This window comes from Papio anubis, chromosome 18 (genome assembly GCF_008728515.1).
Source record: "Papio anubis isolate 15944 chromosome 18, Panubis1.0, whole genome shotgun sequence".
NCBI lineage: Eukaryota > Metazoa > Chordata > Mammalia > Primates > Cercopithecidae > Papio > Papio anubis.
In genome coordinates, this window is record NC_044993.1 from 70,721,932 (window position 1) to 70,734,034 (window position 12,103).

General features: G+C 44.4%; 1 protein-coding gene across 5 annotated transcripts in view; it reads right to left on the reverse strand.

The window, feature by feature from the left end:
• The window catches only part of LOC116271238 (zinc finger protein 174), a 37,825-nt gene extending 29,859 nt beyond the window's left edge, over positions 1-7,966 (reverse strand). The window contains exons 1-2 of one of the 5 annotated variants that reach the window (XR_004179676.1): positions 7,633-7,966; positions 4,950-5,076 (exon numbers count right to left, since the gene is read on the reverse strand). The gene's annotated coding sequence lies outside the window, so the exon portion shown is untranslated. The remainder of the gene's footprint in view (positions 1-4,949; positions 5,077-7,632) is intronic. The other 4 variants (XR_004179677.1, XR_004179673.1, XR_004179675.1 and 1 more) reach the window with 4 other exon arrangements.
• Between the last annotated feature and the right edge of the window lie 4,137 nt (positions 7,967-12,103).

Consider the following 12,103-nt stretch of genomic DNA (forward strand, 5'->3'; position numbering starts at 1 on the left):
ATTCTCCATTATATAAGCTTCCATCAAACCAGAATAATCCACTGATAGTTAACAGCCTAATATTAACAAATAATAAATACCCCATTTATACTATTAATCCAACACAGGTATGCTCTAAGGAAAGATTACAAAAAGTATAAGGAACTCGGAAAATCTTACCCCACCTGTTTACCAAAAACATCACCTCTAGCATTACCAGTATTAGAGGCACTGCCTGCCCAGTGACATATGTTCAACAGCTGCGGGATCCTGACAGTGCAAAGGTGGCATAATCATTTATTCCCTAAATAGGGTCTTGTATGAATGGCCACACGAGGGTTCAGCTGTCTCTTACTTTCAATCAGTGAAACTGATCTATCCGTGAAGAGACAGTATAAACAAATAAGATGAGAAGACCCTATGGAGATTTCATTCATTAATGCAAACAGAAACTCAAAAAAAGGCTACAGGCCCTAGCCTACTATCTCTGCATTAAAAATTTTGGTTGGGGTGCCGGGCGCAGTGGCTCATGCCTGTAATCCCAGCACTTTGGGTGGCTGAGGCGGGCAGATCACGAGGTCAGGAGATGGAGACCATTCTGGCCAACATGCTGAAACCCTGTCTCTACTAAAAATACAAAAATTAGCTAGCTGGGTGTACTGGTATGCACCTGTAATCCCAGCTACTCAGGAGGCTAAGGCAGGAGAATGGCTTGAACCCGGGAGGCAGAGAGCCAAGATCGTGCCACTGTACTCCAGACTGGCAACAGAGCCACACTCTGTCTTAAAAAATAAAAAAATAAATAAACAACAAAAAATAAAAGAAATTTAAAATGTGGTTGCGGTGACCTCGGAGCATAATTCAACCTCCAAACAACCTAAACTAAGACCGCACTAGTCTAAGCGAGTTAGCACACATTGACCCAATAATTTGATCAACGGAATAAGTTACCCTAGGGATAACAATGCAATCCTATTCTAGAGTCCATATCAACAATAGGGTTTACAGCTTCGATGCTGGATCAGGACATCCTAATGGTGTAGCCGCTGTTAAGGCTTCGTTTGTTCAGTGATTAAAGTCCTATGTGATCTCAGTTCAGATCAGAGTAATCCAGGTTGGTTTCTATCTATTTAACATTTCTCCTTAGTACAAAAGGACAAGAGAAACAGGGCCCACTCCACAAAGCACCCTTGCCCACATAAATGATGCTGTCTCAATCTAACAAATCATCACACACCCTACCCAAGAACAGCGTTTAAGATGGCAGAACCCAGCAATTGCATAAAACTTAAAACTTTAAAATCAGAGGTTCAACTCCTTTTCTTAATGATATGCCTATAATCAATCTTCTCCTACTTATTATTACCACTTTAATCGCTATAGCATTCCTTATACCCATTGAATGAAAAATCTTAGGCTACATACAATTACCTAACACTGTAGGTCCTAACACTGTAGGTCCCTACAGACTGCTTCAACCATTCGCCAATGCAATAAAACTTTTCATCAAAGAAGCTTTACATCTCTCAATGTCTACTATTACCCTTTATGCTACTGCTCCAACCCTAGCTGTTCTGATCACTCTCCTCTTGTGAACTCCCCTCCGCATACCAGATGCTCTAATTTTAATATAGGCCTCCTATTTATACTAGCCACATCAAGCTTAGCCGTCTATCCTATGATCAGGATGAGCATCTAATTCAAATTATGCACTAATCGTCACATTACAATCTGTAGCCCAGACAATTTCATATGAAGTCACTCTAGTCATTGTCCTTTTATCAGTTCTACTAATAAGTGGCTCATTTAACTTACATGCACTTATCATCACAATGCAAGAATTCCTCTCACTGCTTCTACCATCATAACCCCTAGCCATAATATGATTTATCTCCACACTAGCAGAAACTAACCAAGCCCCTTTTGAACTAACAGAAGGAGAATCAGAGTCAGTCTCAGGCTTAAACATCGAATATGCCGCAGGTTTATTTGCCCACTTCTTATAGCAGAATATATGAATATTATCATAATAAATAACTACTACCATTTTTCGAGGAGCACTACACACTGTATAGTCACCAGAACTCTATACCACAAATTTCATTACCAAGACCATTCTTTTTTTTTTTTTTTTTTTTTTTTGAGACAGAGTCTCGCTCTGTCGCCCAGGCTGGAGTGCAGTGGCCGGATCTCAGCTCACTGCAAGCTCCGCCTCCCGGGTTCACGCCATTCTCCTGCCTCAGCCTCCCGAGTAGCTGGGACTACAGGCGCCCGCCACCTCGCCCGGCTAGTTTTTTGTATTTTTTAGTGGAGACGGGGTTTCACCATGTTAGCCCATGTTGGGATGGTTTCGATCTCCTGACCTCGTGATCCGCCCGTCTCGGCCTCCCAAAGTGCTGGGATTACAGGCTTGAGCCACCGCGCCCGGCCCCAAGACCATTCTTTAACCACCGTTTTTATGAACTCGAACAGCATACCTCCGATTCTGCTATGACCAACTTATATATCTTCTATGAAAAAATGTCCTACCGCTTATACCAGCACTCTGCATATGATGTATCTCAATGCCTATTCTAATTTCCAGCATCCCACCCCAAATATAGGAAATATGTCTGACAAAAGAATTACTTTGATAGAGTAAACAATAAAGGTTTAAATCCTCTGATTTCTAGAACTAAGGAATTGAAGCTACCCCTGAGAATCCAAAATTCTCTGTGCTACCCATTACATCAAGTCCTAAAGTAAGGTTGGCTAAATAAGCTATCGGGCCCATACCCCAAAAATGTTAGTTATACCCTTCCCGTACTAATTAACCCATTAGCTCAACTTATTATTTCCCTTACTATTTTCACAGGAACTCTTATCACAATGCTAGGCTCACATTGATTTCTCATCTGAACCGGCCTAGAAATGAACATTATAGCTCTTATTCCAATCTTAATTAAAAAGATAAATCCAGCCAGGCACGGTGGCTCATGCCTGTAATCCCAGCACTTTGGGAGGTCAAGGTGCGTGGATGACGAGGTCAAGAGATCGAGACCATCCTGGTCAACATGGTGAAACCCCGTCTCTATTAAAAATACAAAAATTAGTTGGGTGTGGTGGCGCATGACCGTAGTCCCAGCTACTCAGGAGGCTGAGGCAGGAGAATCGCTTGAACCTGGGAGGCAGAGGTTGCAGTGAGCCAAAATTGAGCCACTGCACTCCAGCCTGAGGACAGAGCAAGACTCCGTCTCAAAAAAAAAAAAAAAAAATTTACAGTCTAATGCTTACTCAGCCATTTTACCCTTTTCCCACTTATGTTCATTAATCATTGATTGTTTTCAACTAACCACAAAGACATCAGAACACTATATTTACTATTCGGCACATGAGCAGGAATAGTGGGCACCGCCCTAAGCCTTCTAATTCGAGCAGAATTAGGCCAACCAGGAACTCTGCCAGGAGAAGATCAGATTTACAATGTTACTGTTTCCACCCATGCATTAGTCATAATTTTCTTTATGGTCATACAAGTCATATTTGGGGGTTTTGGCAACTGGCTAGTCCCTCTGATTGGTGCACCTGATACGGCACTCCCCCAGATAAATAATATGAGCTTCGGACTTCTCCCCCGATCTTTTCTACTCCTACTTGCATCTTCAGTAGTAGAAGCCGGCGCTGGAACCGGTTGGACACTTTTTTAGCAGGACACCTAGCAGGAGCCTCTATGGATCTAACCATCTTCTCACTCCACTTGGCAGGTGTTTCTTCTATTTTAGCGGCCATTAACTTTATGACAGTTATTAACATAAAACCCCCAGCCTTGTCCCAATATCAAACACCCCTTTTCATGTGATCAGTCCTCATTATGGCAGTCCTTCTCCTCCTTTCTCTCCCAGTCCTAGCCGCCAGCATTACCATACTATTAACTGATCGTAACCTCAATACTACTTTTTTTGACTCTGCTGGCAGGGGCGACCCTATCTTGTATCAACATTTATTCTGATTCTTTGGTCATCCTGAAGTCTATATTCTTATCCTTCCAGGCTTCGGGATAATCTGTCATATCGTAACATATTACTCTGGAAAAAAGGAACCATTTGGGCATATGGGCATAGCATGAGCCATAATATCAATTGGCTTCTTAGGATTTATCGTATGGCCTCACCATATATTTATATTCCTATGTAGGAATGGACGTAGACACACGAGCATACTTCACCTCCATTACTATAATTATTGCTATCCCTACTGGAGTCAAGGTCTTTAGCTGATTAGCTACACTGCACGGTAGTAATATCAAATGATCTCCCACAATATTCTGAGCCCCTAGGATTCATTTTCCTATTAACAGTAAGAGGTTTAACTGGCATTATACTAGCTAATTCATCATTAGACATTATTTTACAAGATACATATTATGTTGTAGCCCATTCCCACTATGTTCTATCAATAGGAGCAGTATTTGCCATCATAGGAGGCGTTGTCCACTGATTCCCCCTATTTTCAGGTTATATACCTAATCAGACCTACGCTAAAATCCACTTCATCATTATATTTATAGGCGTTAATTTAACCTTTTTCCCACAGCACTTCCTCAGCCTATCAGTGTGCCTCAACATTACTCCAATTAACCCAATGTGTATACCACATTAAATGTCATCTAATCAGTAGGCTCATCGATATCATTAACAGCAGTCACACTAATAATTTTCATAATCTGAGAAGCCTTTGCTTCAAAACGAAAAGTTCTAACAATTGAACAAGCATCCACTAATTTAGAGTGACTTTACGGCTGTCCACCACCTTACCACACATTCGAAGAGCCAATCGACGTGACAACCTAGACGAAAAAGGAATCGAACCTCCAGAAACTGATTTCAAGTCAATCCCATAACCTGTATGACCTTCTCGATATTAGTAAAATCATCACATAACTTTGTCAAAGTTAAGATACAGGATAAACCCTGTATGTCTTACTGGCTCACCCAGTTCAGTTAGGCCTTCAAGAAGAACTGCTCACTTTCCATGACGACACTCTTATAATTATTGTCCTAATTCAGTTGCTGCAACTCTGAAGAATCACCTCCTGCTAGTTCTGATAAAAACTCCACTCTGGAAACAGAAAGAGGTCAGTGTGAGTTCGTTTCTACTTCACTTTCTTAACTCTAGCAAAGAAGGTATAGATTTCTCATGCCATTCAAGTCAGCTGTGCATATGGGACACAATGTTAACTAGTGGAAATAACGCAGACTTTATCCTTCAGGTGAATCTGGTTTGAGTCCAAGCTGATTTGGGGCAAATTATTCAACTCCTATGACCCACTTTTCATCATCTGAGGATAATAACACCCACCTTGCAGGGCTGGGCGTGATGGCTCACATGTGTTATCCCAGCACTTTGGGAGGCCGAGGCCGGGGGGGGGGGGGGGGGGGCTGAGGGGATGATCACTTGAGGTCAGGAGTTCGAGACCAGCCTCCAGCCTGGCCAACATGGTGACACTCCCGTCTCTACTAAAAATACAAAAAAGATTAGCAGGGCGTGGTGGCGGGTGCCTGTAATCACAGGGAGAATGAGGCAGGAGAATCGCTTGAACCCGGGAAGCCGAGGTTGCAGTGAGCCCAGATTGCGCCACTGCAGTTCAGCCTGGGGGACAGAGCAAGACTCCCTCTCAAAAAAATAAATAATAAATAAATAATATCCATCTTGCAGGATACAGGAAAAGAGTAGAGATATCAGTAAAGTATCCAGGCCAGTGCTTGGCACTCAGAAGGAAGTAAATAAATGGTATGTGGTGGTAGGAAGAGAAACTCCATCTTGCAGGAACTTCATAGCATATATTACTATTTGACATATAAGTTTTAATGTCTGTCAAGTCCCCCGCCCAAGAACGTAAGGTTTTTCAGCTCAATGCGGAATCCTAGCATCTTGAATAGTGTTTAGTGCTAAATAGGTATCTGGCAAACGAATGAATAGGTGAAAAAATAAAAGGAAGACTGGGCTCATCACACCTGATTAACCAACTGCGCATCAAATACTTAAGCATTATAAAGAACACAAAATGAGGCCAGGCGCGGTGGCCTACGCCTGTAATCTCAGCACTTTGGGAGGCCGAGGCGGGCCGATCACGAGGTAAGAAGATCGAGACCATTCTGGCTAGGACGGTGAAACACCGTCTCTACTAAAAATAGAAAAATTAGCCGGGCATGGTGGCGGGCGCCTGTAGTCCCACTTACTCCGGGGGCTGAGGCGGGAGAATGGCGTGAACCCGGGAGGCGGAGCTTGCCGTGAGCCGAGATTGCGCGCCACTGCACTCCAGCCTGGGCGACAGAGCGAGACACACTCTCAAAAAAAAAAAAAAAAAAAAAAAAAGAGAGACAAAACTCAATATGGTCTCCGGCTGAGATGTCTCCAACATCTGCTCTCTCCATTTCCGCTGTCATACTAGGGTAGGGTTTCAGAACCTCAGCACACTGACATTTTGAGCCAGATCGTTTTTTTGAGTTCTTGGGGGTGGGGAGTGGGATAGGAACCCTGTGAACCTTGTAGAATGTTTAGCTGCATCCCTGGTCTCCACCCACTAGATGTCAGTAGCACCACTCGGTAGTGATAACAAAATTGTCTTCACACAGTATCAATTGTGCCCTGGGAGGGGGGCGCTGGTTGAGAACCCCTGGTCTAGGGACATATAAGTGCCTTTGCTCACCAAAATTTTCCCTCCTTAAGTCGCCAAGACCTAATTCATCCTTTCCATAGATAATAAACACGAGAGACAGCTGGTCTCTACCCCTCCCAATCAGGGAAGGGCCCCTGAGCCTAGGTATTGGAAACGTCGAAGAAAAATTTAATGTCCTCAAGGAGTGCACCATCAAAGACAAAAACCCCAGGATGAGCACTGATGACACTACTACCCCCATCTTCTTTTTTTTTTTGAGATGGAGTCTCGCTCTGTCGCCCGGGCTGGAGTGCAGTGGCCGGATCTCAGCTCACTGCAAGCTCCGCCTCCCGGGTTCACGCCATTCTCCTGCCTCAGCCTCCCGAGCAGCTGGGACTACAGGCGCCGCCACCTCGCCCAGCTAGTTTTTTGTGTTTTTTTAGTAGAGACGGGGTTTCACCGTGTTAGCCAGGATGGTCTCGATCTCCTGACCTCGTGATCCGCCCGTCTCGGCCTCCCAAAGTGCTGGGATTACAGGCTTGAGCCACCGCGCCCGGCCAACCCCCATCTTCTTGAAGCATCCTGATCCTCTGAACTCTCCGGTCCTGTCTGTAACGTTTCTCAGGGTGCTCCATCTTAACCCGCCTAACGCTGTAATTTGTTTCTGGTGGGTTTATCCACTCCAACAGTTTGGGAGCTCGCTGAGGGTAAACAGTGTTTCTGTGCTGTCTTCGTGTCCCCACCGCTCAGCACAAGGGCGCAGTCGAGCTTTAGGAAACGAGTGTTTTCTTAGCGTGAAGGGCAAGAGTCACCGAGCCCTTTAAAGGAGGCCTCACTGGGGAATCCGAATGGACTGGAGGTCCGAAGGGCAACAAGGCAGGCACTCCGGGCTGCCTCGTTCCCCACGCGTCCCCAGAGGACCCAGTTCACTCTGCATCACGCAGCCAGGAACCCAGAGTGCAATCTGAGAGCCTCAGGACAGAGAGCGGAGCCGCAACCCTTAAGCCCCGCCTCACCAGAAAAGGCCCTCAGGGGCGCGACGCGCCTACCACGCCATCTTCTCTACTGCGTCATGCCGGAAGCCGTTGCGGAGCACGCCGGAAGCCGTTGCGGGGCACGCCGGGAACCTCAAGAGGGTCAGACGCATGCGCAGTAGCTAAGCCTGAAAAGAAAGGAGCGAGTCGCGCAAGTGTGGCAATAAAGGACCGCCCTCTCCGCATGGTTTCCGCCTTTCGCTAATTGACAGCAATTCCATCAATGAAACCCGCCTTGAGTCATATGCTGGGACCAATCACAATGCCTGAGAACCCAGGGCCCGGATCCAGCTGGGTGCGCCTTCCTGTTTTACAGTTAGGTGAGAACAGCCCTGATAGAAAAGGTGGCGGTTGCTGTGTGCCATGCGTAATTGTAAACATTTACACACTAACTCATACTTACAGCAACCCTACTAAGTCAATTATATTACCATTTTCATCTTCCAGACGAGGAAGCCAAAACAGTTTAAGTGACTTTCTTTAAGGACTAGAACTCGTTTTTTGTTTTTGTTTTTGTTTTTTTTTTTGAGATGGAGTCTCGCTCTGTTGCCCACGCTGGGGTGCAGTGGCGCGATCTGGGCTCACTGCAAGCTCCACCTCCTGGGCTCACGCCATTCTCCTGCCTCATCCTCCCGAGTAGCTGGGACTACAGGCGCCCGTCACCATGCCCGGCTAATTTTTTTGTATTTTTAGTAGAGATAGGGTCTCACTGTATTAGCCAGGATTGTCTCGATCTCCTGACCTCGTGATCCACCCGCCTCGGCCGTTTCTAATCCAGTGTTTTTTTCCCCCCACTCTAAGGTGTTTTTATTTCTTAAGTACTGCAAAACATTCTCACTTAAAACTGAAGTCTCCATGCCAGTGTTTTTCCATGCTCCTCCCCACCTGCCCCCACCACAATATATATAATCCACCATTCCTCTTTTGGTGGACATGCAAATACTTTTCTACTTTTCACGTGTGTGTTATTCTGGATTGGGTATTCTGGATATATTTTGAAGAGGGAGCTACTGGATTGAGATGTGGAGTGTGAGAGAAGGAAGAGTGGAGGATCATACTAAGGCTTCTATGTAGTCTTTCTGCCTTCAGTCTTGCACCCCTTCTTTCGTCCATCATTTATGAAGGCCCTTGTAGCACAAAGGAGTAGTACCTCATCAGGATATAAATACAGGGAGTGGGATGTGAAACAGGTTGATGACACTTCCAAGAAATGTATGCCCTCTTTGATTAAGAATAACCATGGAGGAGTTTTCCAAACACATACATTTCTTATGTAGATTATCTCTTTTGATTCCTGCAATGTTCCTGCCACCTATTATAGTCATTTTACAGATGATGAAACAGAGTGCTATAGAGAGCCACTGACTGCCCTAACTAATTAGTTGCAGAGTGCACCCAAATACTCAAGCTCTTGACTCCCAGAGCATTGAACTTTCTGGGGCACCTTGCTGCCTTTGTATTTGGAGGGCAGGGTAGTAGATGACTAAATGGACAGAAAAGAGAGAGAGAAAGAGAAAGCAGAGCCTGAGTGTGGGAAAAAGCAAGGGCAGAGCACTGCTTTGCATGTCAGATATATGTATATACATATATATATGCACATATGTATTTCTCTTTCTGTGGCCTGGCGGTTGGAGACCCTTGTTATAAACCATTGAATAAAACAGAAAACTTTAATTGCATAAGATAGAACCAAATAAATGAATAAATTGAGTTGAATTAGTAGCAGGATATTTACATAGTTTCAAAGTACTTCCCCATAAGACACTTATTAATTACAAAGAGGGAAACAATGGGAAAGCTGGTCAACACAACCTTCATTTAGTGATCCAAGTAACACCATTAGAAATGAAAACAACTGAAATATACACCCCCTGATAGGACACAATGAGATGCTAACCTGAGTCTATGTGTGAAGAAACATCAAACCCAAATGGAGACATTGTCTACCAAATAACTGGCTAACAATCCTTTATAGTGTGAGAATCATGAAAGTCAAGAAAAGACTGAAGAACCATCTCAGACTGACAAAGACTAGAGACATGACAACTAAATGCAATGTATGATTGTGAAGAAAATTATTTTGCTATGAAAGGCATCCTTGGGACAGTTGGCAAACATTGAACGGGGTCTGCAGATTAGATAATGTAATGTATTAATGTTCATTGAAAAAAAATTTTTTTGAGATGGGAGTCTCGCTCTGTTGCCCAGGCTGGAGTGCAGTAGCGCTATCTTGGCTCACTGCAGCCTCCACCTCCCGGGTTCAAGAGATTCTCTTGCCTCAGCCTCCTGGGTAGCTGGGATTATAGGCACGTGCCACCATGCCCAGCTAATTTTTGTATTTTTAGTAGAGATGGGGTTTCACTGTTTTGGCCAGGCTTGTCTCGAACCCTGACCTCAGGTGATCTGCCCACCTCAGCCTCCCAAAGTGCTAGGGTTACAGGCGTGAGCCACTGCACCTGGCCCATTTTTCTAATTTTGATGGTTATATTGTGGTTCTGTAGGATAATGTCCTTGTTTGTTGAAAATACACCCCAAGATATTTGGGGAAGACAGGGTATCGGGTTGCTAACTTACTCTCGAATGGAGGTCAGGGGAAGTCTTTGTTTCATGCTTCCAACTTTTCTCTAAATTTGTGATTTTTTTTTTTTTTTTTTTTTTTTTTACAAAAAAAGAGTATGCACAGCTTTAGAGTCAAGACGATTATGCTTTGATTCCCTGCCCTAACACAGCATAATCTTGGGCAAGTTTCCTTTTGTGCTGCAGTGCCCTCATCTTAAAATGAGGACAAGCATATGCAGTAAGCCGAGATCCCGCCACTGCACTCCAGCCTGGGCGACAGAGTGAGACTCTGTCTCAGAAAAAAAAAAAAAAAAAATGAGGACAAGCATAATAGCACATGGCCCATGGGTTGTGAGGATTGAATGAGTGGAAGTGTGTAGAGTTTAGATCCTCATCTAGCACATGGCGAGCACTCAGTACACTTAGCCACCGTTGGTCAAATAGACTAGACCTTTTTGCAAAGTCATTAATAGAGCTTCCAAATTAGTCTATTATTTATTTAATTATGTATCTATATGAGACAGAATCTCACTGTGTCACCCAGGCTGAAGTGCAGTGATGCAGTCACAGCTCGCTGTAGTCTTGAACTTCTGGGCTCAAACGTTCCTCCTGCCTCACCATCCTGAGTAGCTGGGGGTATAGGCAAGCAACGCTACACTCAGCTAATTTTAAAATTTTTTAGTAGAGATAGGATCTCACAATGTTGCCCAGGCTGGTATTAAACTCCTGGGTTCAAGTGATCCTCCCTCCTCGGGCTCCCAAAGTGCTGGGATTACAGGTGTGTGAGCCACTGCATCCTACCTTAGTCCCTAATTCAGAGCTCGCATACTAGAGCGTATATGTATCAAGCCAAAGTCACTTTTCAATTTCTATTCCTTCCATTTCCTTGATTCTAATCTTTCCTAATCTTTCCTGGACTTGAGCCTGAAGGCTGAGAATAATGGAAAAGGATTGACTGTCTTCATTGGCAGCTTCAGAATTTGCTCATTTGAGGTATTCAGGCAGCCTTTGATACCTTAAAGGGAAAGGTATGGGATCCAGACAGACTCTGAGAAGGGCTCTATGAGATGGGCTCTCAAACTCACTTAAATCCACTGAGCAGATGAGCATATTCAAATGCTTTTCATTTCTATTTTGCTAAGGTTGGTGAACCTTTCATAGGTCTTGGTGGTTTTAGTGGTTTGTTGTTGCGGTTGTTTGGTTTTTTTTAGACAGAGTCTCATGTTGGCCAGGCTGGTCTTGAACTCCTGACGTCAAGTGATCTGCCCACCTCATTCTCCCAAAGTGCTGGGATTACAGGCGTAAGACACCGCGCCCGGCCCCTTGGCAGTTTTTGTTGTTGTTGTTGTTGTTTGTTTTGTTTTGTTTTGAGATAGAGTCTCGCTCTGTCGCCCAGGCTAGAGTGCAGTGGCGCTATCTCACTGCAAGCTCTGCCTCCCGGGTTCACGCCATTCTCCTGCCTCAGCCTCCCTAGTAGCTGAGACTACAGGTGCCCGCCACCACGCCTGACTAATTTTTTGGTTTTTTGGTTTTTTTAGTAGAGACGGGGTTTCATCATTTACAGGATGGTCTTGATCTCCTGACCTTGTGATCCGCCCACCTCAGCCTCCCAAAGTGCTAGGATTACAGGCGTGAGCCACCATGCCCAGCCCCTTGGTGGTGGTTTTATCTGTCATTTCCTGAATTTCCAATTGAACAAGACACCAAACATTTTTTTTTCCTGGACACCTAGAAATAGAACTCCAAACTCTTAATAACAAGGAGCTTGCTTCATATTTGCTTCTTTTCCTCCCAAATTTTGACCTTGTTTCATGTACACCATTGAGAATGGAACATAAGCGTATGTGTGTTGATGAAGTTATATGTGGTCCCTGTGATGTATTCATTTCCTCAT